Below are 25,396 nucleotides of genomic sequence, written 5' to 3' on the forward strand. Positions count from 1 at the left end.
GCCCTGGAGATGTCACTCAATCACATCTATTTATAGGTGGCCACTCGTTTTTTTACTCAGATCAGACAAGAACCAACAGGAACTGGTTTGATTTCATAATTTCCCAGAACAGCACTTGATGCAAATCCAGACCAGTTCCTGAGAGCAGGGGGTTGTACTGGTGAAACTGGAGGCAGCACTGGAAGGTTCAGCATCCTGTTAGGACCGTGTTTTTTATCTCCTTGTCCTGGCAGCAATAATCCCACACACCACAAATAATCCCTGCTAACACAGCCACAATGGGGTGGTTGGGACAGTCTGGAGGGGAGCAGGGACCTGCATTTAATGCCAGAATAAATGCGCTTTGTTCTGGTGCTGTTTGCTGCAGAGGTGATGGCCCAGGCAGGGACCTCCTGCCTGTCCCCAGCCCTTCCCTGCATTTCATTCTCTTGTTTCTGATTTGTGGTTGAAGAGAAGAAAAAGATGGAAAACACCTTCAGTGTCCAAGTTGCTTTTGCAGATTGTTCATCCCAGGACTGGCTGGGACTGTGCAAGAGGAGGAAATGAGGAGCTGATTCCTTGGATTTTCTTTTTGTTTTTTAAATCTTAAAAAATTTAACCCTAGGGGGATTCCTAGGGTTTTGTTTGTTTTTTAAATGTTAAAAATTCTAATCTTAAAAAATACTATTTTTTTTATCTTAAACAGAAAAGGTGCAATAACTTTGATTTAAATTGAAATAACTTTGATTTAACTTGCAATAACTTTGATTCAACTTGAAATAACTTTGATTCAATGCAGTGTTCCATAGTTCAAAGAAAAAACCTGGAAAACTTCACTTTGCCTTGACCTGGCTGCATTCTTTTAATTACTAATGTTTAATTCTTTATGCACTCCATGGCAGCTCTTCCCAACATTTAGGAGCACTCACATTCCTGGCTGGAGCTGCTGTTCTGCCCTCCCTGCTGGCTGCTAATTAAAGCCAAAGCTGCTCGGCTCTTGATTAACACTTGAGCTGTGTGGGAGTTTGTGAGAGCCTGTCTGTGTTTGTGCTCACAAACACGTGCTGTGTGCAGATAGCGATCTGCTCCCCTGCTCAGGGAGCTCACTGACTCACAGCTGCCTGAAATGGGTGAGTTTACAGTAAATCTGCAGGAAAACCTCCCTCATTCCCACCGAGGACCTGCTCTGCTCTTGCTGCCCTTGGACAAGCTGAGTCCTCAGTGCCCCAGCGCTGCCTGATGCAGAAATGCTCCAGAAAATATCACCAAGGGTGGAAAAGACCTCCAACCTGTGAAAAATGCATGTATTTTATGATTGGCTTTTCGCAAATATTCAAATGAATATTATATGTGTTGTGTTAGAAAATAATGCTGTATTAATTCTCTTAAGTAGTGTGGTAAATATAGTCTTAGGTTACAAAAATTGTTAAAATAGAAACAATGCTATGTAAGATACTTTTTATAAAGAAAGGGCTTGCAGTGAGATGGCAGCCACAGGACACCTGAATCGTTCAGAGAAAGAGAATTTATTGTCCCATTATCAGGAGAAATGAACTTCTTCCCACCTCAAAGGTGCTGTTAGGATTCAGAGGAAGAAGTTGATGATGACCAGACAGAATCCTGTGTTTGAATGGAATTTATGCATCATGTATGAAGTGTATGAATATGCAACAGGCTGTTGTTTTTAAGGGTTAATCCTCTGTTAACTGTGTCCTTTTTCAGGCTCGTGCTGCACAGAAAAAGGTACCCGAAGTGTTGGTAACTCTTTGTCTTTATTGTCTCATATTGTCCTAATTCAATTTGTCCAAATTATTTTTACTATAATTGTGTTAGTATTTTTATAACCATTTTATTACTATTAAACATCAAGTGATTGGTGTTTTTCACACCCAGCACTACCTGATGCAGAAATGCTCCAGAAAAAATCACTAAGTGGAAAGACCTCCAATCTTTGACCCAACACCCAAACCCCAGCACTGAGTGCCATGTCCAGTTGTTTATTGAACATTTCCAAGGTGTTTCACTGCTTCCCAGGGCAGCCTGTTCCAGTGTTTGACACTTTTTCCATTAAGAAATCCTCCCTGATATCTTCCTCACCTTCTGAAGTGAAATGTGGGAGCCTTTTGGCCTTATATTATATTATATTATATTATATTATATTATATTATATTATATTATATTATATTAACAGTTTTAAGAGCTGGACATCCTAAAATTACTTCCCTTATAATTTTAACCCATTCCTTTAAGGTCCCTCCAACCCAAACCATTCCATGGTTCTGACACTCCCTGTTCCAATCCTCCTCTCCAGGAGGAACCTGTGGAAGGTCCCTCCCAGGCAGCTCTGGTGCCCTCAGATGGCCCCAAAGGCCTGGGCTCCTCCTGATCCTGCAGGGGACACCTCTGTGCCTGCTCCCTTCAGGCTGGGCTTCTCTAACGGCTGGCACTGAAGAAAGCAGTTTTTTGGTTCCCAAAAAGCAATTTACTGGTGTCACCCTGCTTCCTCTGGGTTTTCTCAGGTGCCTCCCCACAGAGGCTGGGACAGGAATATCTGTGAGGTCACAGCCACCAGATGAGGTTGATGCCTCAGGTTTTGGCTTTTCTATTTTTCACATTCTGTGCTGCTTTAGTGGGTGGGTCTGGGTTCATGTCAGGGGATGGTGAGCTCTGTGCACAGAGCAGGGAGACAAAACAATTCCTGCTCCAGCTGGGGACCAAGGACAAATGATCCAAATCTCAGCCCAAGAGCACAAACAACGTGGGCTTGAGAGAGAAAAACAAGAAGGATGGGACTGCATGGGCTGGAGCTGGAATTGGACAATAAACTCCAATATGCAAATGGAGCAGAAATATAAAAATGAGAGACCCCGTGACTGGTCGTGCATTTTGTGACCATTTTGGTTCATCTTGGGTGCAGCCCTGGCTGGGCTCTTTTGCTGCCCAATACTCCAAGAGGTTATAGCAGGGACAGAAGCCCTTCTTGGAGCTGCCCTGGTTTGTGAAAGCATCTTCACCCAAGTCAGATGTCCCTGGTGAGCAGCTTCCCCCTGGAGCAGGAGGGTGCTGGGCCCAGGGTGGCACTGCTGGGACATTTCTGTGTGAAGCCAAGTCACTGTGCTGTCCTCAGACAGCCTGGGCTCCTCTGCTGGCTGTGGACTGAGCTGTGAAAACACCCTGCTGAGCCTTTGTGGGGCCACTGGAAACACTCCTGGCTCCAGAGCCATTGATCCTGAACAGTTTTTAATGAGGGTCTGGGGCACAGAGTTAAACACAACCCCGTTGGGAAGGATGAAATTTTGACAAGAAAGTCTCACAGGTATGTGTGCTTAGCAGAAGGATTTTTAAATGTTGAGTCTGATGAAGGAATAAAGATGAAAGGACGTTTTGATATGGAAGAAAAGAATTGCTGAGGCAGTCTTACTGGATAACCAAGGAGCCAAAGGGTGTGTTAGTTAGAAGGGGTTTTTATGGCTTAGAGCAAAGGATAAACCCACCTCACACAAGAAGATGTTTTTACCAAGCAGAAAGATGGCACAGGCAAACAAGTCAGCAAAGTTGCAAGTAGAAAAAAAGGTCTCAGAATTTTCCTCTGCAAGAAAACTGAAAAACAACTTCTAGCTTAAACTGTAATGTACTAACTTTTAGTGATTGGAGACGAGTAACATGAATATGGTAATTACAGTAGTTATGAGAGGCTATAGATAACAGTTAAGGTATAGATTGGTTCTACTGTATTAAGATGCTCAGCAAAGAAAAGTATATAATGCATTGCAACCAAAAGAAAAGTCTATAATGCATTTGTAACCTAAACTATGGGTCTCCAGGCCTGCCTGCAGCTGGAGCTAACAGTTGTAGGCACAGCTCTGTCACCCACAATCCTGGACTGCTGTAACCTCTTGGATGGAATAAACTGCATTTTGGAGAGCCCCTGGAGTCCCACATGCCCCATTTAGGGGGCATGTGGGACTGCAGGGCATCTTAACAGTGGCGCCCAATGTGGGGCACCATTAGTAAGAGCCTTAATGAGGGATGTGGGTCTCCAGGCCTGCCTGCAGCTGGAGCCAATAGATGTAGGCACAGCTCTGTCACCCATAACCCTGGACTGCTGGAACGTCTTGGATGGAATAAACTGCATTTTGAAGAGCTGCCTGGAGTCCCTCATTTAGGCTCTTATAGAGCCCCCTCCTTTCCTGCCTGGCGTCCCCCTGTGCTCCTCTGGGCTGGAGCTTTGTCCTGGGGCTGGAGGAGCACAGAGCTTGTCCCTGCCACCAAGGTGTGGACAGCAAATGGAGAGCAGTCAGAAAAGCTGCAGCTCCTCTGGCTTAGGGATAGAGCAGGAAACTGCAGCAGTTTGTGCACAAGTTGGAGGAGAAGGGCTCTGGTTTTTCCTTTGCTTCTCCCTGGCCTCCCTGCCTCACCTTTTGCTGAAATTACAACTTATATACAGCATCAGGGGCCTGGAGATTGATCCTGACAGCGCAGAGGATTTGGGGATTGTCAGACTGCAGGAAGATTAAATGAGATATTTATGTGAGGGAATTGTGGCTGAGCCCATTCCTTTACTACTTCCTTACTCTGGCAGGTAGCACAGACTTGAGCAGGGTGTAGGAGAGGGGGCACAGAGGGCTTTGAGAACATTTTAAGATAATTTTACCCTGGCTTGCACTGGTTTGGGTCCTCCTGAAGGTGCTGAGCAGGTTCTGAGCTGCCCTGAGCACCAGATCCTTCTCTCCCCTGCCCCTCTCCCTGTTTCAGGTGCTGCAGGGGCTCACAGCTCTATTTCCAACCACAAGTGACAGTGGCTTTGCTGCATGAACAGCTGTGCTCTTGCCTTGCCTCTGCTGTTTGAAAATAATGGTGATACATGTGTGAAGTTATCAGCATGGCTGGGTTTCCTTCCTTCAGCAACTCTGCCTTCATTTAAATTTACTTAAATTTGCCAAAATTTAATTTTAATTCTTATTAAATTCTTGTTTAATTTACTCCCAAGTGTTAATACTGCCATTTACTTCCATTCTTCTTTCATTTACTTTCAATTGACTTCCAATTTACTTCCAAGCATAAGTAATTTACTTATACTTTGAAATGGTTGTTGTGTCCTCCTTAGTGACACCTCCCTGCTGAGCACAGCCTCTGCTCTAGCTCTGGGTGCTGCCAGACACAGATGGTCCTGCCCAAAACCATCTCCTTTCTCCTCTTTTTTGCTTCCCAAGGTGGGTTTTTAAGGAATTCTCACTCTGGGCAGCATCTCTGGGCAGATGTGGAACTTTGTGGCATTTCTGGTTCACAGTTCCCCACTGGAGCCACCTCACAGGTCCCTCCTGGAGAGGAGCATTGGAACAGGCAGACATGAATGGAATGACAGAACCATGGAATGGAGCCATGGAATGGAACCATGGAATGGTTTGGCTTGGAGGAACCTTAAAGGAATGGGTTAAAATTTTAAGGGAAGCCATTTTAGAATGTCCAGCTCTTAAAAACTGTCTAGAACCAAGGCAGCTGTTCCCACACAGCAAAAACCACCTTGAAAGGGACCATTAATGCCATTTCTGCAGGAGCAGAGCTGTCCCTGGGTCTGGCCCTCCCAGACTGTGAGCTCAAGGAATTCTGCTTTGCTTTGGGTTGGGAGGGAACTTAAATCCCATCCCATCCCATCCCATCCCATCCCATCCCATCCCATCCCATCCCATCCCATCCCATCCCATCCCACCCGTCCCATGGCAGGGACACTTTCTGTTGGATTATGGGGTTTTTAAACATTTTTTTGAGTTTTTAAAATGCCTCTCAGTTGCCCCATCTCTGGTTCAGAAAAGAGCATCAGCCAACAACATCTTCCACTGTCCCAGGCTGCTCCAAGCCCCATCCAGCCTGGCCTTGGGCACTGCCAAGGATCCAGGGGCAGCCACAGCTGCTCTGGGCATCCTGTGCCAGGGCATCCTCACCCTTTGAGTAAGGAGTTTACCCATTATCCATCCCAAACCCAGCAGCTGCCACCCAAACCAGCACTGAGCTCGTTGTGCTGCTGCTGTGTCAGTGCCACACATTGGTCACCTCAGCTTGGACAGCACAAAGGTTTCCCTGAGCCCTGAGCTGCCCCAAAACTGCCCATGGCCACTGGACAGGGGGTGGCATTCACATTTTCTGAAAACATCCCTTTGCCCAGGATTTTTCTCCTGGGAAGCTGAGAAGCCTCAGAGAAAAGGAAAACAATTCTTATCTCATTTGCTTCTCCAGTGTTTTGCTCATGTGGGATGTGTTTGGAGATTGTTTACCCACAGGTGATTGTTTGATTGGTTTAATGTGAATTGTTTTGACTCTTTGGCCAATCAGCGCCAAGATGTGTCCAGACTCTAGAAAGAGTCAAAAATTTTCATTATTATCTTTTTAGCATTCTGTAAGTATCTTTTCTGTATTCTTTAGTATAATGCAATGTGATGTGATGTGATGTGATGTGATGTGATGTGATGTGATGTGATGTTATGTGATGTAATGTAATGTAATATAATATAATATAATATAATATAATATAATATAATATAATAGTATTCTTTGTATTCTATATAGTATTCTTGAATATAATGTAGTATTATAAAGTAATAAATGAGCCTTCTGAGAATATGGAGTCAGAGTCATCATTCCTGCCTTCATCAGGACATTCCCTGGGAGTACAATAGCCAGGGGGTTCTGTCTGGGGCAGTTCCAGCTCCCCCAGACCACTTTGGTCTCTAAACATCTGCAGCAGATGTTGGAGCTGCTTCATCATTACCTTCTGGTGGGGCACAGCAGCTCCTGTGCTCCAGGAGTGCCTGGAACAGGGACACAACCTCCTGCAGCCCTGCTGGAAGGGCTTTGGGCAGATTAGAAATATAAAAAATACAGAAATATGCAGCTCTGGAGTTGGCTGAGAGACCAAAGTGAATTCTCTGTGCCTGCAGCGCCAGGGGCTCTGCTGTCTGTGAGTCACAGTCTGAAATCTCAGGTGAAAGGGCCACCAGCAGCTCCCAGCACCACAAAATGAATGTGTTGTGCTCATCTTTATAGCCAGAATATTCCTGTGGGCACAGAGAGTGGAAGCTGCTGCCAGGTGGGGAAGGGCTGGCGGAGCTCTGGGTGCTCTCACTGCTCCCCAGACACACCACGAGGAACTCAGACTGCACAGACCAGACCTAAACATTCCCTGTGGTTTGAAAATTAAGGGATAAAATAAATACCACCCCTGGGGCTCAGTCCCATGATCCCAGCACGTTGGTGAGGTTGAAATGAGTTATTTTGGGGGGGATGATTTGAGCCTCAAAGTGTTGGAAATGTGACAAGTTCAGGGAAGGGCAGTGGAAGGAGATGAAGGGCCTGGCTGGGCTGATTGATGGGCTCAGCCCTGGGGAATGGAGACAAACACTAATTGTTGGCCAAGAGTGATGGGGGAACATCTGAGAGCAAGGGAGAAGCATCTGAGGAGCGCAAGTTTCCTTCAGAGAGGAAAAACTGGTTTGGATGTCCTGCTAAAATGGAATAGGGATAAGGCAGAAGAAATTAATCAGTGGAAAGGAAGTCTGGGTATCAAGAAACATTTCCAAGCAAGAAGATTCATCAGGATGTGGGGCAGGGGGAGCGTGGAAGTGCCATTGGCAGGCCCTCAGCACAGGATCAGGAAATGGGAACAATCCTCCCCAGGCAGGAAGAACCCCCAGGGATGAGCTCACAGGACTTTCCCATTGCTAATTCCTGCAATCCTGAGTTCCATTAGGGAAAATCCTGCTTTCAGTTTCTTTCTGGAGCCAATGTGATCTCCAGTTCTGTCAGTCTTTTGTGGAAAACTGAAGATCACTGAGCACAGGAGGATTTTGTGACATTTTTGTGTGAAAGGAGAGTGAAACCCTCCCCATGCACAGCAGTAAATACTCTCTGGCACATTTTTATAACTCAGTGACCAGGACTGAGGTGCAAAAACAACTCATTCTCCATGGTCTGGCGAGTTCCTGGTGTTTGTCCTTCCTGTGCTCTCGAGGGGAGGTTGCATTAATCAATAACTGCCGGTGCTCAGGCTGTTCCCACACGGGCACTATTCACCTCTCCCTTCACTTTTCCACCCAGGAAAAATATCCCTGAGGCGACCTTGCAGCTGAACACCCCAGAGCAGGCAAAACCCAGAATTTCCCTTTTGGAAAGTACCCTAGAAGGAGCAGAAGAGGGAAATGCTGCCCCACAGAAAACCTTTGGGGTCCTCGTGTTCTGCTCCCCCTCAAGCTGGATCTGGGGACAAGAAGAGCCCATGCATGTCAGAACCCAGGACATTCCTCTGTGCCTTCCATTTTAACCCATAGAAACAATTCCCACCTTTGTGTGAAGAGTTACAAGCCACAAGACTTTGAGTAGAATGATGGTTAATTTGTCACAGCGTGAAAAAGTAGAATACTGGGGATTTAGAATCGAGGTTCAAGAGGCAAGATGGAGAAATCTGGGCATGTCCTGTCCTTCTTCTCCATCCTCTGCTGTGATGGTGACATGTTTGGATTGGTTTAGAGTAGAGACAGACTGTCTAACATAGGTGATAGGTATTGGAAAGTTATTGTAAATAAATAACAGGTATTTTATAGTATAAAAAGCCAACACCTCCCCAAGGCTGGTCAGTGTGACACAATCCAACCTGCTGGACAGATCTCAGCAAGTCAGAGAAAAAATGGAATATATAAGAAAAAAAATACAAACTTAAAAAGCAAAACCGACAAATCTTGACTTCTTCTTCAGCTGCAAAGCTAAAATATAAAAAGACTTTCTAATACCTCAAAAGTCATCTTAACCACAAAAACCCAAGACATGGACACAAATTTCACTGGACACAAATTTCCCTGTGCTCAGAGCAGTGGGGATTGGTGCTGGAGGTCCCTCTCAGCTGTGGGGGACATTCCTGGCTGTGTTTTGGGACACTGAGAGCAGAGTTCTTATTTCGCCCACAGCCTCTTTACAGGGTCAGCAGTTTTATTCACCGCTTTCCAGGGTGAAAATCCCTCCACATGCCAGGGAATGGCAGCTGAGCTGGGCCTGTCCTGCCCAGCTGAGTGCCCAGAAAGGCCTGGTTTAAACCATGGGAGTGGATTTTGGGGAGGTGCAGACAGCACTGAGCACCCCTGAACCTTCTGCTCATCCCTCTGGCATCCCTCACCCTGCTCTGCTGTGTCTGTGGGGTTTTTCTCCACACTCTTGTCTGCCTCCACATCTAAATGATCCTCCTTGGGGCAGGATATAGGATGTGCCCCCTGTTCACAGAGTGACTAAATTATTCTGTGCCTAAAAAGGCAAAAAGCCCACAAGTTTCTCTCCCAATGTGATACGAAGATACCTCATAGGAACTTTGAGGCTTCATCTCAGACCTGCGGCTGTCCACTGGGCAAAGGCCAAGAGGTCCCACCTGGATAATTCACTAGAAAAAGGAAGAGAACCAAGGAAATATTTGCTTTTGTGGGGTGTTTTAGCAGGAGCAAGAACCTCTCACCCCTAGCTCAGTTTTTCTCTGTAAGAACTTTGTTATTTTGCCTTCCATTAAACCTTTTTCTGTTTCCAACACTGCCTCAGAAGCCATCCTGCTGATTTGATGCCATTGGGGTAGCAGGGCTATCTCAGGTGTGATGGGTTCTCTGAGAGCTCATAAAACTTAGCTTGAAGATTGCAATGCAAGTTGTTTTCCATTGCCATCTGTATGGCAGATTATCTTTGTCAAGTGGGCAGTTTGCCTTATCTCTCTCTCTGAGTGACCACAATCACTCCTCTCTCAGGAGGGGACACCTGCTGATAACAGCTATTGAATGTCACTGCATGGCTGATAAGAACTACAGCATCCCATTGGGAGATGCGAGCCCAGAGGGAGGAGCCAAGCATTCCTTCCTGGATATAATCTGGAGATTCTGGAACACCAGCACGGCTTCTGCACTGGATTCCCCAGAGGAGCAGCAGCTGCCTCTTCTTCCACTGGATCTTCAGAGGAAGAGACTGCACCTTTCTACAGGATCCTTGCTCCAACAGAACCAGCCCTGACACTGCAGGAGGGCTGAGCCACAATTCCAATGGGACTGCTGCCAACAGCCTGACCCACAGGGTGTCAGGTTGGGTTCTGACTCTGTCAGTGTTGTTCTAGTGTACTGCATTGTTTATTTTATCCTTTTATTTTCCCTGTTAAGGAACTCTTATTTCCTGCTCCCATATTTTTTTTGCCTGAGACCCCCTTAATTTAAAATTTACAGCAATTCAGAGGGGTGGGGAGGGTTTGCATTCTCTATTTCAAGGGAGGCTCCTGCCTTCCTTACCAGATTCCTATCTTTTCCAAACCAAGAGACTTAGCTTAAAGAGAAATCCATCAGCAGGATTTGCAGGATTTTCAGGATTTGCTGGATTTGCTGGATGTTTTCCCAGCTCAGCCCCAGCTCTGGGGTCTGTGCTCAGTTTGCCCAGTTTGGCTCAGGCAGGATCCTCCTCCATCCACTCCGCTCTGTCCTGGAGGTGACAACCACAACAGGACCTTGAACATCTGACACAGAAACTGGGAGATGCTTTCCCACTGGTTTATGCTCAGTCTCACTCTAGAACTGCGCTAATAAAACAAAAGTTTTATTGGCTGTGATATTTTATTTCTGGGGGTGCTCCCACCTCTGCCTCCAGTGCTAGAAAGATCAGAAGCCCACATAAAAACTGAGGGGCAAACCATACATGGATGTGCTCACAGATCATCTGCTGGATCTGCACAAACATCTGACAGGAAAAAAGTTGTGATTTTCACTGAAAAAAACCCAGCACTTTCCACTTGCCCTGCAGATCTCAGCAGCAGATTTGGGTGTGATCTTCTTCAGGGTGCTCAGTGCTGCCTGCACCTTTCCAAAATCAAATTAGAAGGGTTCACTCTGCTTCAGAGACCAACACTGGGAGTTTTCTGGAGAGATGGAGAGCAGAAGAGCCAAAAATTTGAATAATCTGTTCTTCCCTGGCCCAACCTGTCACACCTGAGTGACTTCAGAGGCTCTGGCTGGGGGAGTGTTTAGAAACTTTTCAGAGGCACAAATCAGTTGGTTTTGTAAGAGATTTTTAGGTCTGTCAAAATTTTAAACCTTTTTAAAGTGTAAAATACTCAGCCCCTGGGGTTTTTTTTTGTCAGAATAAGAGAAAACCTGGGCAAAATGTGGCTGTGTTGGGCACCTTGGAGGCAGAATGATTTTCTGTGAGATCTGAGCTCAAGGTTGGAGTAAATCACTGAGAGACACCCCAAAACCCCACCCTGACACCCCTGGGAGCTCTGTCAGTGAGGGGCTGGGAACACAAACCCTGTGAGGAACAGCTGAGGGAGCTGGGGGTGCTCAGCCTGGAGAAAAGGAGACTCAGGGGTGCCCCCATCGCTCTGCAGCTCCTGAAAGGTGCCTGTGCTCAGCTGGGGCTGGGCTCTGTCTGCAGGAACTGACACAACCAGAGCACACAGCCTCGAGCTGCACCAAGGGAAATACAGGTTGGATATCAGGAAAAAATATTGGTTGGATATTAGGAAGTTGGTGAGATCCTATCCTATAGGTAGGACAGTAGGAAAAACCTAATTAGGGTATTAGGTTGGGTATTAGGAAAAATTGATCATTCTTTCAGTTTTTCATGCAAGGGGTGATAAAGTTCTGGAATGGCTGCCCGGGGAGGTGGTGCAGTCCCCATCCCTGGGTGTGTTTAACAAAGCCTGGATGTGGCACTGGGTGCCAGGGTTCAGTTGAGGGGTTGGGGTTGTGTTGGACTCGATGATCTTGAAGGTCTCTTCCAACCCAGTGATTCTGAAATTCTGTGAATTCTGCATCCAAATCCTCCTGCAGCTCTGGCAGCCTTGGCACCATTCCCTGGGCAGCCTGGGCAGTGCCCAGCAGCCTCGGGGGGCAGAACCTTGCCCTGAGCTCCATGCCAGCAGAAAATTTAAGAGCAGGAAGTTTTATTGAGCATCAGATGCTCTGGTTGGAGATTAAAAAGAGGAAAGATGAACGTGAGGCTGAAATCAAAACTGCAACAAGGAAAGGAATTCTGCAGGATCCAGCTGAGGGCCCAAAATCCCACGTGTGGAATGTCCTGGTGGTGGGTGATGCTCTCTGGAAGGGTCTGCATGGGACTGGAGCTCCAGCTTTGCCTGAGCATTGGTGGAACGTTATTTCAAAGCAGACAGAGACCATTCCTTTATTAATCTGTGTTCTGGGCATCAAACAAAAAGTCTAACTGGGGTTGATTAGAGGGTGGCCAGAGGAAATTCCTGATGAGGAAATTCCTGAAGAGGAAAATGAAGACAACTGGGAAGTGGAAGTGTTGGACATCAGCTCTGAGGGGTCAGGACATCCCTGCATGTGAGCAGTGATTTGTGAGTGATTTCTGGGAATTTGTTCTCACATTCCCTGAGTATGGAAATGCTCCACTCACAGCCAGCTTGGGATCCCCCTTATTTTCTAAGTATAAAGCTGAGCCAAGGTTTTCTGAGGCAGAAATAAAGGGTTAGACCTGCCCAGGGCATTTTGTTTATTTTTAATTACAACAGCAAAGGGGTTTTGTTGCAATATTTTGGATGGGATGTGGGGAAATGGAGTTATTTCAGACTGGTTCATGTTTTATCTTTGCTGCCTCACTCACTGGGGCTGGAATTTGATTCCTGGCTCTGTGTGGAGTTTGTGGAAGCTGCCCATGGTCCCCATGGCCCCCTGGGATCTGTCCCATGTTCTGGCTGTGCCCATTCAATTCCACACCCAGCAGAGCCTTTCCTGGCACTTCTGGGATATTACAAAGCTAAATCAGAACATTTAGAGATCAAAGCAGTGTTTAAAAATGCACATTCCTGCACTAAGGACTAAGAGCAAGGGTAATACTTCAAGCTTATATTTAATTAAAATAAATATTCTATTATTATGTTCCATTCTATTAAATAGTAATCTATTTGTTGTATCTATGTTTATATTTAATTATATTAAATATTCTATTATTATATTTAAGTCTATTAAATATTAATGTATTTGTTGTATCTATGTCTATCTTTAATGATATTAAATATCCTATTATTATGTTTTATTCCATTAAATATTAATGTATTTATTGTACCTATGTCTATACTTTAGGTATGTGTACTTACAGTCTGTAGTATATTAGCCAGCATTAAATATTGGTCATGTTCACCTGGACAATCACCTGTTAACAATTATTTGTATTTTTGAGTGTTTCCAACCCTCGAGAACTTCCTGCTTTGCCCCACAAGGAGCTGCTCCCTCCTCGTTACCCAACTCAACCCCAAATGTTGTCAGAGGTGAAAAAAACCCTTTCAGTGCCACTCTTTGCCTCCAGCCTCTCTGTTTTTGTGCCCCAGTCCCACCTGTTTGGGGTTTGTGAGAGGAAAAGCTCGGCTTAACCGACACCGTTGTCCTTCCTGAGCTTGGCTGCTCGAGCCAAGTGCTCTGTGCTTGGTTGGGTGGATTTAGAGCATGGAGAGAACCTGGGAATTCCCAGAATTTCTGCTTTTCGTGGAGCTGGGTGCTTTACAGAGAGACTATGGATTGTCCTGGTTATCTGGGAGCTTCCAGAAAGCCTCTTCCCTTACATCTTGATGGGAATTAACTTTTAAAGTTGTATATGAATACGTGTGAATTCTAAATCCTGCTGCGGCAGCACCCACGTTTCTTTAGGAAATCCTATTCCCAGCAACATAAGCAAACTTTTCAGGGAATTGAGTCCCTCTTTCCAACAGGAAAAAGGAGGATGAGGGATTGAAATCAGCAGAACCATAAATAAATCAAGAAGATCCCTTTGTTCACCCCCCTTGTTCAAGCCTGATCCCTTCTCCAGTTCTTTCCTGGGATGGCTTTCCCTGGTGTTCCTGTGGGGTTTATTCCAAGTCTAATGGATAGGAAAGGTTTTTCTGAGGTTCAAACCCAAGTTTCCTTTGTCCCAGGTTATTCCCTAACACCCCAGACTGTGTTTGGAACTGTGCCTGTCCTCACCAAGGAGAAACAGAAGAGATGTCAAAGAAACCCAAGGGAATAAAAGTGAGTTTGCTTTGGGATTCCAGTCTGTTTGTTGCTATGATGGCGAGCAGCAAATTCCTGAAGTTCTTCTGGAGTGTTTGGAGCATTATCCAGCAGGTGCCAGGTTCCCTAAACCTTCCACAGTGCCACTGAGATCCTAAATCTCACATTGCCATGGAGATCCTAAATCTTCCCATAGTGTCACTGAGGTCCTAAACCTTCCCACAGAGCCACTGAGATCCTAAATCGCCTCACAAATCTCCTAAATCTCCTCCTAAACCTTCCCACGTTGCCACCGAGGCTCGCAGGAAATGTAAAGAGAAACTTCCAGAGTTTTGATGCCGTGTCCAGAGGTGAAGGGAAGGGAAGGGCTGGCCAGGTATGCTGGACCACAAGCCATCATCTCGTTGTCTTCTGACCCATCTAAACCCCCTCAGCTTCAAAAACAACGTGATGGCCCCAACTCAACCCCGTTTTTTTCTAATGGAGCGATCGATAAGAAAACCAAGGTGGAATGAGGAATCAATCTGGAATTTAACACCAACATTTCACAGGATCTTCCCTCTGAACGCCCTGGTGCTGCAGAAAGGCACAAAGCAGCAAAGCAGCCATGATGCACCCGCCACCCCAAACAACAGCAGCGAACAAAAAGTGCCTCTTACCTGCTCTGCTGAGGAGCTTTGGGGGCTTCCCTACAGCAGCTGGGGAGCAGGAAGGGAAAATAGAGGGAAAATTATCTCTGTGGAGTGAGGGTTGTGTCGGTTTTGGGAAAGAAGAGGCCGCAGCATCCAGCGAGAGCTCTGGCATTCGCAAACCACCGCTGGCTGGGTTTCTCTGAAATGTGACCTTATTTCCTTGTTGCACAGGAAAGGAAAGGAGAGCAAACAAAAACCGTGCAGCTCTGAAGAGTGAGAGAGCTCTGAGATCTTCCCCGTGTCAGGGCAGGGGTCTGCTGTGGGAGGGAAGGGGACAGAGGGAGCTGGTGAGGAGCTGTCCTTATTTAAATGGATGTTTTAGGGGAGATGTTGCTTGGGGAGCAAAGTTGTCTCCTTGAACAGTTTCCACTGAGCAGATGTTGGTGGGAAAGGGAATTTCTGTGCACGAGTGTCTTTGCCACAGGATCACAGACTCACCTGGGCTGGAAAAGCCCTCTGAGGTCACTGAGTCCATCCTGTGGCCAATGGCCACCTTGTCCCCAGCCCAGAGCTCTGAGTGCCACCTCCAGGCCTTGCTCAGGCACCTCCAGGGATGGGCACTCCAAACCTCCTTGAGCAGCCTCTTTTGACTCCTGACCATCCTTTCCATGGAGAAATTCCTCCTGATGTCCTCCAAATTCCTCCTAGAGCAGCTTGAGGCCATTTCCTCCATCCCGTCCCTGTTCTGGCAGCCTTATATCCCATCTTTCCAATACCCCATGGACAGGGACACCTCCCTCTGGATCAGCCCCATCCATGACTGATTCCTGCTGAATGCAGAGGTGTCCCAAGGAGATGGATGGACAATCCCAAAGTTTCTTGACTTTTGCTGGCAGAAAATTTTACTGTAGAAGTCAGGACTAAGGCCCTGATTAAGCAGGATGAGCTTTATGATGATCAGGACTGATTGGAATAAAAAAAAAAAAAAATGGGAATAGGTTGGATTGGCAGAGCACAAGGTACACCTGAGCATACCTCAGCCCCATGGATTGTTCCCTCAGGAGCCCTTTGTTTTAATTTTCACATGGAGTTCTTCATGGTGTTTACCCAAAAATCCACAACAAAGCTTTCCCCAAGGACAAGGTGAGATCCTCAGGTGAAAATGCAGCACCCCATTGCAGTGCCCTCAGCAAAACCTACCTGAATATTTGTCATTTGCGCCCAAATCCCCCCAAAATTCTCAATAATCACTTCTGATGGCTCTGCTCTTAAAGTCTGCACCTCCTTCAAGCCAGAATTACACTTTTGGGAAACACCAACCCTATTTTATTTAACACCTGGGACTAATTAAGCCTGGCTTTACTGTTGGGCAATTAGTTTACACGTCTGTGCCCCGGTGGAAAAACAAACCCTTTTGTTTCCAGCTTGTTTCACTCGCAGGTTCTCAACCTGCAGCCTCTGGGCTGCAAACAAAGCCCAGCACTTTGTTTATTGCTGCAGTAGCTGAAGGGCTGAATGGAGCTTTGTTGTGTTGGGTGCTGAACAGCCATAAAAAGGGTGAGTCTGTGGCCAAGGAGCTTGTCCCAGCACGGACTTGGGGCCAGGCTGTGATGTAGAGCCAGAGCTGGGAACTCTGCCCAGGCCCTGCAGTTCAGACATAGCAAGGCAGGGAGAATATTTCATTTTATGTGCAAAATGCTTACACAGAATTACCCTGTCAGGCCTCAGCAGCATTCCCTGTGTGTCCTAACGGCAACCAGGACAGTCTGCAGCCTTTTCAAGCCCTCAGAGGAGCCCTGGCCTTGGTTTGGTGCAGGTTGGACACGTTGGGCACCATCCAGCACTGCCAGGAAGTGCCAAATTTGCCTGGAAGTGTCAGTCTTTGTGCCTCCCTGGGGTTCAGGCCATCATCCTGGGGGGTTTCCAGCATCCTGGAGGGGTTCCATCATCCTGAGGGGTTCAGTCCATCATTCCAGTGGGGTCTCCATCATCCTGAGGGGGTTTCCATCATCCTGGAAGTGTTTCCATCACCCTGGAAGTGTTTCCATCATCCTCCTGGGGTTTCCATTATCCTGGCAGGGTTTGCAGTATCGCACTAGGGTTCCCATCATCCTGAGAGGGTTTCCATCACCCTGAAAATGTTTCCATCATCCCACCATTGTTTCCATCATCCCAAAAGGTTTCAGGATCCCGTGGGGTTTCCATCATCCCAAGGGTTTCCATCGTCCCATGGGGGATCAGGATCCCACTGGGGTTTCCATCATCCTGGAAGTGTTTCCATCATCCTGGCAGGGTTTCCATCATCCCAAGGGAGTTTCAGCATCCCAAGGGGGTTCAGGATCCCACTGTTGTTTCCATCATCCCAGAAGGGTTTCCATTATCCCGAGGGGGTTTCCATTATCCTGGAAGTGCTTCCATCATCTTGGAAGCAGTTCCATCATCCTGGCAGGGTTTGCAGCATCCCAAAGGGGTATCTATCATCCCAAGGTGGTTCCATCATCCCAGGGGTGTTCTGGATCCCGGCGGGGTTTCCATCATCTCAAGGGGGTTTCCATCACCCTGTGGTGTTTCCATCGTCCCAAGGGGTTTCCATCATCCTGAAATTGTTTCCATCATCCTGCTGTTGTTTCCATCATCCCAAGGGGTTTCAGGATCCTGGCAGGGTTTCCATCATCCCAAGGGGTTCCATCATCCTGGAAGTGTTTCCATCATCCCAGCAAGGTTTCCATCATCCCAAGGGGTTTCAGGATCCCGTGGGTTTTCTGTCATCCCGAGGGGGTTTCCATCATCCTGGGGAGGTTTCCATCATCCCGGAATTGTTTCCATCATCCTGGAAGTGTTCCCATCATCCTGGAAGTGTTCCCATCATCCCATGTGGTTTCCATCATCCCACTGGGGTTTCCGTCATCCCAAGGGGTTCCATCATCCCATGGGGTTTCAGGATTCTGGCAGGGTTTCATCATCCTGGAAGTGTTTCCCTCATTCCAGGGGGATTCAGGATCCCACCGTTGTTTCCATCACCCCGGGCCGTTTCCATCCTCCCGCCGTTGTCTCCATCCTCCCAGTGGCCCCGGCCGCTCCGTGCAGCCACAGGAGGGTGCAGTGACACCGGGCTGCTCCCGGCTCCTCTCCATCCCCTGCACAGCGAGGATTTCAAACCTCTGCTGCAAATTCAGCCTCGGCTCCTCATCCTAGGGAGAGGAAGCAGCTGAGTGATTTTGGAGTTTTAATGGGGGGGTTGTTTGTTGCCCCGTGAAATCATTTTTTCAGGCAGATTTTCAGATTTTTCAGGTATCAAATTTTTCTGATACCGAACTAATCTGAAAAATAAACTTTCTAGCAACCTCAGGGACTGAAAATTTCTATTCTTTATGCTGTTTATCACCCCCTCCTCTTTGCTGTGAGCCTCTGGTCATTTTAGCATTCCCTGTTTTCCAGCATGTGTTCAGGGGATGGAGGTCTTGGCTTGTTAGGGTTGTGCTGCTCCATCCCCTCCTCAGGGTCAGGTCAGGACTGGAGCAAAACTCACTTTTGGATCTGGTCTGGTACAAATCTGAGGGTGCTCAGACCACTGCTGGGTTGGGGTACAGAGCTGGGGGAATTTGCCTTATAAATCAGGAGTGTCTGACTCTGTATTTACCACCCAGGAGGGACTGGAAACTCTGTGAATCGGGGAAAAACAAGTTTTCCAAAGGGTCTGGCAGAACAGAGCCACTCTCTGGGGAAGGAAATCTGCCCCTCCATCCCTGTTTATTCCACACTGAGTGTGTTTGAGACAAGCCCCAGCAGACAGAACACCCCTGGAATGGCACCAGGCCACACTTGCAGCAATTAATTTTTCCTTGGCCAGCAGCAGCACCATTCAATTAAACCCCAAATATTTTGTTCTGCTGCTCTTTTCTGGGTGTGCTCTGGGGGCTCAGACAATGGCCAGCGTGGCCTGGGGAGGAAGGAAACCACTCTGTCCACCCAGCCAGGGAACTGGCCCAAAATCCAGCCCAGCAATCAATCCCAGTCCCTTTTGAACTCTTTTTTTTTCCAGTGCAGAGCCAGCCCTTTCCAGTCTGCACAGAGAGAGTGGAGCTGGGGACTGTGATCTCCCAGCCTCAGCCAGCTCCTCCTGGGAGCAAACGATGTTTTCTCTGGTTTTTCTGGGCTGTTTGGATCAGAAAACCTTACAGGCAGCTCGGGGGGAATCAGGAGGTCCCTCCTGGGCGACCCTGCTGCTGCTCCATTCCTGGAGGGGAGTTCAGAGGGCTCCAAAAATCAAATTTATGGCAGAACATGAATTAGGGCTGGTCCAGCTCCAGGTCAGGTTCATCCAGCTTTGCTTACATCAGAGGATTTAGGGGCATCCACCACAAAAATGCCACAACTTCTTGCTTTTTCCTTCATCCTTTTTGTTTTTTGGGGTTTTTTTTTGGGCCAGCATCCCATCAGGATACGGGGCTGGCCAGGCCTTTGAGGCTTTTTTCTTTCTCCATGCCCATCTCATGGTCTGGTGGCAGCTGGGGCAGCCTGGGTGGCACCAGGGACCGTGGCCAGGAGCTCTGGCTGCCCAGGGCTGTGTCCCATGGCTTTGGCACTGTGTGTGCCTGCAAGGGTCAGGGCAGGACACCAGGCTGCCAGGGCTGTCCTGCACTTGGCATCCTCACCAACTGCCCAGGGATGTAAATCCTGTCCTGGTGTCCCAGAGCACCCCTGTAATCCCCTCCTGGGGTCTCAGGTTCAGGAAGTTTGCTTTGATACATATATTTTATTTTTTTGCTTTAATAATATATTTTAATATATTTAATATAATATTTAATACATTTATTTACTATATATTTAATGTTTAATTTAACATTTAATCTAAAATTTAATTTATATTTGATTATAATAGTTAATATATATTTAATATATAGTTTTTGTTTTACTTAAGATTTAATATATATTACTTATGTTTATATATTTTATCTAATATATATTTATATATTAGATAAATAAACATATAATATTTAATATATAATATAATATTAAATCTGTATATTTATATTAATATATATAATTTATGTTTATATATTTATATAATAGTATATAATTTGTATTATATATTAATATAAATAGTATTTGTTAGGTATAATTATTTAAATTAATGTATATTAAATATACATATATTTTTATTATATATTTATATAATTTTTTATATTTTTTTATATATTATGTATTCCCTTGGCAGCTTTTCACCCCTTTAACTCTTCATTTAAATCCTTATGGAAGGAAAAGGCACCGCCAGGGTGGTTTTGGGGTTGTTCTGTCCCCACCAAGGGCTCAGGCTGGGGGTCCATCCTCACTTTGGTGCTTCCATCCTTCCCCTGTGCCCTTCCCCAGGGCCCCTCTCTCTTCCCAGGGAAGGGCAGCTCGGGGAAGGCTCATTTTTCCAGCCTTTGCAGCACTGCCAGGTAATTCTCTCTCCACCAAGGCTCACAAATTCAGCTTTGAAATCCCAGAGCCGCCTTCAGAAGGAAGGAGGAAATGAGCTCCTGCCTTTTATTGTTGAGGTGTCCTTCGAGGGGGTTGTTTGGAAGCGAGCAGAGTTTGGTTATTTTGGTTATTCCCAGGGGTTTTCCTTTGCTCCGGAGGGGGATTTGTCCCTCAGTGGGACCCTCCACGGTGGCAGAGGGCAGGAGAACGCCGCAATCCAGAGCCAGCGGGGCAGGAATGATGTAACTGCAGAGGGAAGGGACTTCTGAAAACACTGGCGAGTTCTTAAAGGCTTTTTTTCAATTCCCAGCCAGTCGCTGCCATTGCTGTGGAGCCTTTCAGGCCATTTCCTCACAATCTCCCTGAGTTTTTAACAGCACTGGGAAAACTCCGGTTAAAATACACGATGGGTTTGTTGTTTGTTGTTTTGGAGGGGAAAAAATACCAAACCAAAACCAAGGAAGGCTTTGCTTTATCTGCTCTGTGTGGCACTGCCAGCACAGCCTCTGTCCTTCCTGGCTATTCCTGGGATGTTTTATCCACAGGGGAGCCCCAGCATCGCCTCCAGGGCAGCCCCAAGCTCCCTCCCTGCTCCTCCACAGAAAGGCTGAGTAGTTTTATACCATTTCAGCCAAGACCTGCCTTCTGCACTGATGTCAGCAGCCAGGGCGGGACTTTTCCAGCCTTGTGGGTTTGGGGATTTTCTTTTTTTTTTTTTTTTTCTTTTTTTTTTTTCTTTTTTTTTTTTCTTTTGGATAATCCTGGCAAAATTCCTGAGCAAAGTTTTTTTTCTTTCTTCTTCTTCTCCTTTTTTTTTTTTTTTTCTCTCAAGCAGCCCCTATCCATGTGCTGCTTCCGAGCTGCTCTCTTATTACTCCTCACTTCCTGAAAGGAGACTTTTTAGCAAAGCAACTCCAACTCCAAGCTCTGCCTGGGTCTGACAGAAGAAGTTTCTTAAGGAAGGCGACACAACCCCTCAGCCTGGAAACTTTCTGACACACGCAGGGCTGAGGGGGAGAGAGGAGCTTTTGGCTGCTGCTGGGAAAAAGAAGAGGAAAAAAAAAAAGAGAGAGAAGCTGAAGGAATTAAAAAGGGAAAAAAAAAAAAAAAAAGAAGAAAGAAGGGAAAGCACTCGAAAAGGTAAAAAGCTCTTTAAAATAATTTTTCCAGAGGAGGCTCTTTGAGGTTGGAGTTGGGGTGGTCTGGGGTGGAGGGAATGCGAATGTTCTTTGAAATCAGAACCGTCTCCCTGGAGAAGGAATGAGCCCAGAGAGCCTTTGCACGCTGGAAAAACATTTATGAGAATGAAAACCATGTTCACCCTTCTCCAACATTCAGAATTTCCATAAAAACGCAGGCTTGTGTTTCAAAGTGGCTGCAGGCAGCGGGAACTGGGCTCCGCTGCTGCCTCCCTCGTCTCCCCCAGCCCCTCTTTTTAATTGCATTAACCCCAGGATGGAATGTTTGCCTCTCTAAACCCCAAATCTGCTCTGCTGAGCTGCCCCGGGGCCAAGCTCTCAATTACAGAGAGCAGCAGCTCCCAAGCCCTGCTGCAGAATGAAACGTTCCTTGCTGCCTTCATTCCTGAGAATAAACACAGCCCGCGCTCCCTCTCCCTCCTTCCCTGTCTCTCTCTCCATCTTCAGGAGCTGCCAATGCCTCTCTCCCTCCTGATGTGCTCAGAGGATTATAAAGAGTCTGCCCTGAAAAAGTTGCAGTGTCACTGACTCCGTGTGCATCCCCAGGAGCTCAGCCCCACTGCCCTGCTCGGTTCTTTCTTTGCTTTGACTATGCTTTAATGGTGGTTTTTTATTGATTTTAAAAAAAAAATCAATCCCTCAGAAGATGTTATTTTAAACATCAAAGTAAATATTAGTGGTGGTGAGATGCCAGAAGATTATCTCATTAGAGCTGAAGGAGCTGGGCTATAAATAGAAAGGAGTTTATAAAATAACCTTGGCAAATAGCTTCCAGAGGGGAAGAACCAACCAAGAGGGAAGTGTGGAGTGTGCTGGGGGCAGGTAAATGTAAAAATTCACAGTGAGGCCCATTATTGGGGACTTTTTTGTGGTAGAGATGCAAACCTCAGGGGACATTTGTGTTCCTGCTGCAATCCTTGCCAACATCCCAGTGCTGGCGACCAGCAGAGCTCTGGTTCTGGTTGTGCTCGGTTTTATCCTCCTTAGCAGCACCCAGTGGTGCCAGGGTAGGATGCTGTGCTGGGGGCAGGTAAATGTAACATTTCACAGCAAGGCCCATTCTTGGGGACTTTTTTTTGTGGTCAAGATGCAAACCTCGGGGGACATTTGTGTTCCTGCTGCAATCCCTGCCAATCACCAGTGCTGGAGACCAGCAGAGCTCTGATTCTTGTTGTGGTCAGTTTTATCCTCCTTATCAGTACCCAGTGGTGCCAGGGTGGGATGCTGGGCATGGCAGGGAGGATCTGGGGAGTTCCCTAAGGTGGAAGGGGAATTGTTCCAGAGTGATTCCCAGCTCTGGGATGTTCCCCAAGCTGGGACCAGCCTTGCTCTGAAATGCCTCCATCAGTGAGGCTCCCCGCAGTCCTGGGGAGGCTGTTCCCGAGGTTTCTCCATATATGGAACGTGCTGAGCACTCCAGTTGCTCCATCCTCAGCCTCCCACCATTCCTGCTTCGCCCCAGGGCAGCACCCTGCGCTCCCCTTCTCCTCCTCCTCCTCCCCACATGCCAAAAAGCTCACGGCGCCTCTCTGGGGCTGCTCCAGCCGCATTCCCCACGCGGGGAATGGGAAAGGTGCTGTCATCTCCTGCAAATCTGCTCTGCTCGGATGAGGCTGGGGGGGCTGAGCTGTTTCCTTTGGCACCGGGAGGCCCCGATAAGCCGGGCCTGAGCAGCTGAAGAGGAGCCCCGAGGGGTGGAAGGTGGTGCTGCTCAACATAAACAGTGTCTGTTCCTCCAACCTGAAACATGAGAGGCTCTCTTATCACCCATGGCTCCAGGCCACCCAGGGATGAGCGGGAGGAGCTGATGTTCTCACCATTCCATGGAATCCTGGTGCGGGAACAGCCCAGGCTCCTCTTCCCCAAGGAGCAGCTCCATGGAGGGTCCTCAGCACAGGATGATCCCGTGCAAACCCTTATCTCCAGCTTATCTGAAACCCCCCACTCCAAACCCCACTTTTCTTGCCAAGTTTGCAGCAATGAGTTCCTCCTGAGCTGGGAGCAGTGCAGGATGTGTTTGTCACGTCCTGCCCGGCCTCGATCTTGGGTTAACACAAGATGAGCTTAAAAGAAACAGGACTGGGACCAAACCTGTCACATTTTCAGAAGCAGCTAGCTGGGGGATGTCAGCTCAGATGTGCTGAAGGCAAAGAGGTCTTTGCCTGACCCCACCACTGTAGGGAGTGTTTGCAGGGTGAGGAGTTACGAACATTTCCCAGGAATCTGTGAGCAGGTCAGATCCCATGGAGGACACAGACACATGGAAAACCACCAGCCTGGATGCAGCTCTGTTTTCCAGCACTGACGAGGTTTAAAGGGACACTATCCAAGCCAACTTTCCCATCTTGCTTTCTGTGAGGGCCTTCAATGAAGTCTGAAGGGTTGGGAGAGTCTCCACTGCTGGAATATTTTAGCTCTGTCTGACCTCAGTGGAGCCACATCAGTGCAGGGTCTCCATCCAGCTGCTCCATTGCTGCTCCTCTCTCACCTTCTGCATCCTCCCAGGCTGGGAAATGCTTGGGATATTCCATGTCTGTCTACTCAGAGTCTTTCATGGAATAATGGAATGGTTTGGGTTGGAAAGGAACCTTAAAGCTTATCCAGTCCCACCCCTGCCTTGGGCAGGGGCACCTTCCACTGTCCCAGGCTGCTCCAAGCCCTGTCCAGCCTGGCCTTGGACACTTCAGGGATGGGACATCCACAGCTTTACACTTCTATTTGTCACAATTATCAATGTTGTGTTTCTTACTCTTACATCATAGCTTGATTTAAAAGGAAAAATGACTTAAAATTAATCTATTCCTGAGCAGTCCTGCAAATCTTTCTGAACTCAAGCACTCCTGATTGTTGGTCCCAAATGAGCTAAACTGGCAGGTGAAGTCCTGGCCTCGTCCTCTGGGATTTGTGACCTCAGTGGGAAGTGGCTTTGTCCAAAATGTAAATGCAGAGGATGAGTTCAGTCCTGTCAGGGTTAGGAACTCTTCATTCCCTGGCCGTGGAGGAAGGAGCTGCACCTGGGCCATATTTCCCTGAGTAAAGAACCTACAGGGAGAGGGAAAGGGCCCAAAATCTCTGCCCAGCAGATCTCCTGGAGCTCCCAAGGAGCCTGGACACGATCTGCAGGTCTGTAAGGGCTGGAGGGATCCCACAGCTGAAGAGTTCTGCAAAGCTTCATCCCACAGGAGGCATCCCTGCTCCTGCAGGGCTCCCCTGACATGGGGGTGATGCCTTGAGGAGCTGAAACAGAGGTTAGGGGGAGTTCAGAGGAATAAAGTGCACATTTTATTGAAATGCCCTCCAAGGCCACACCCTGGCAGTGCCACGGCCACAGTTGTGGCTCTGCCCAGGTGGCTCCAAGATAGAAGCAAAAAGGGCTTGGCCACAAGATCTCACATTTTTATAAGTTTTAGTCCATTTGCATATAGGAGTTAACAGTCCAATTAACAGCTTCCAATTATGAAGTTTCATCCTCCTTGCTTGCTTGCCTGCCCTCCTCTTTTCACGTTTTTGTGCTTTGAGCCTGAAGTTTGAAGGGATTGTCCTTGAGCCTGCAGCAGGAATAGGATTATTTTGTCTTCACCAGCCTGTGAAGAGATCCTAGTATAAATCCTATATAGGATCTATATAGGATATAGGATTACATATATATAGGATTATATATATAGGATTATATATATAGGATATATATAGGATATAGGATATATATAGGTAAAAGGATATATATATATCCTTAATATAAAGCTAAAAGCTGCACACCAAAACAGAACAGAAAAGCCTAAAACCCAAGCTGCCTTGGGGACTGTGGATGCCCAGAGCAGCTGTGGCTGCCCTGGATCCCTGGCAGTGCCCAAGGCCAGGCTGGGCAGGGCTTGGAGCAGCCTGGGACAGCAGAAGGTGTCCCTGCCATGGCAGGGGAATGGAACTAAATGAGTTTTAAGATCTCTTCTCACCCAAACCATTCTGTGACTGGGGTATGGCCCTGTCCTACAGCCTGGGTGACAAAGAGCCAAATTTTGGTTGTGACACTCGGTGTGAGATCTGTGACAGCTCCTTGGAGCTGGAGCTGCACCAACCACATATCCCTGCCTCAGCTGGGGCTCACAGCATGAGCAGA

General features: G+C 47.2%; 2 protein-coding genes across 2 annotated transcripts in view; one reads left to right on the top strand and one right to left on the bottom strand.

Moving 5' to 3' along the window:
* LOC132084583 (tyrosine-protein kinase ZAP-70) overlaps window positions 1-14,802 on the bottom strand; it is a 36,180-nt gene extending 21,378 nt beyond the window's left edge. The window contains exon 1 of the mRNA XM_059489778.1: window positions 14,648-14,802. The gene's annotated coding sequence lies outside the window, so the exon portion shown is untranslated. The remainder of the gene's footprint in view (window positions 1-14,647) is intronic.
* Window positions 14,803-20,970: 6,168 nt separating this feature from the next.
* Window positions 20,971-25,396, top strand: part of ADAMTS10 (ADAM metallopeptidase with thrombospondin type 1 motif 10) — a 73,060-nt gene continuing 68,634 nt past the window's right edge. The window contains exon 1 of the mRNA XM_059489659.1: window positions 20,971-21,223. The gene's annotated coding sequence lies outside the window, so the exon portion shown is untranslated. The remainder of the gene's footprint in view (window positions 21,224-25,396) is intronic.

Source organism: Ammospiza nelsoni, chromosome 27 (assembly GCF_027579445.1).
Source record: "Ammospiza nelsoni isolate bAmmNel1 chromosome 27, bAmmNel1.pri, whole genome shotgun sequence".
In the NCBI taxonomy this organism is placed as follows: domain Eukaryota; kingdom Metazoa; phylum Chordata; class Aves; order Passeriformes; family Passerellidae; genus Ammospiza; species Ammospiza nelsoni.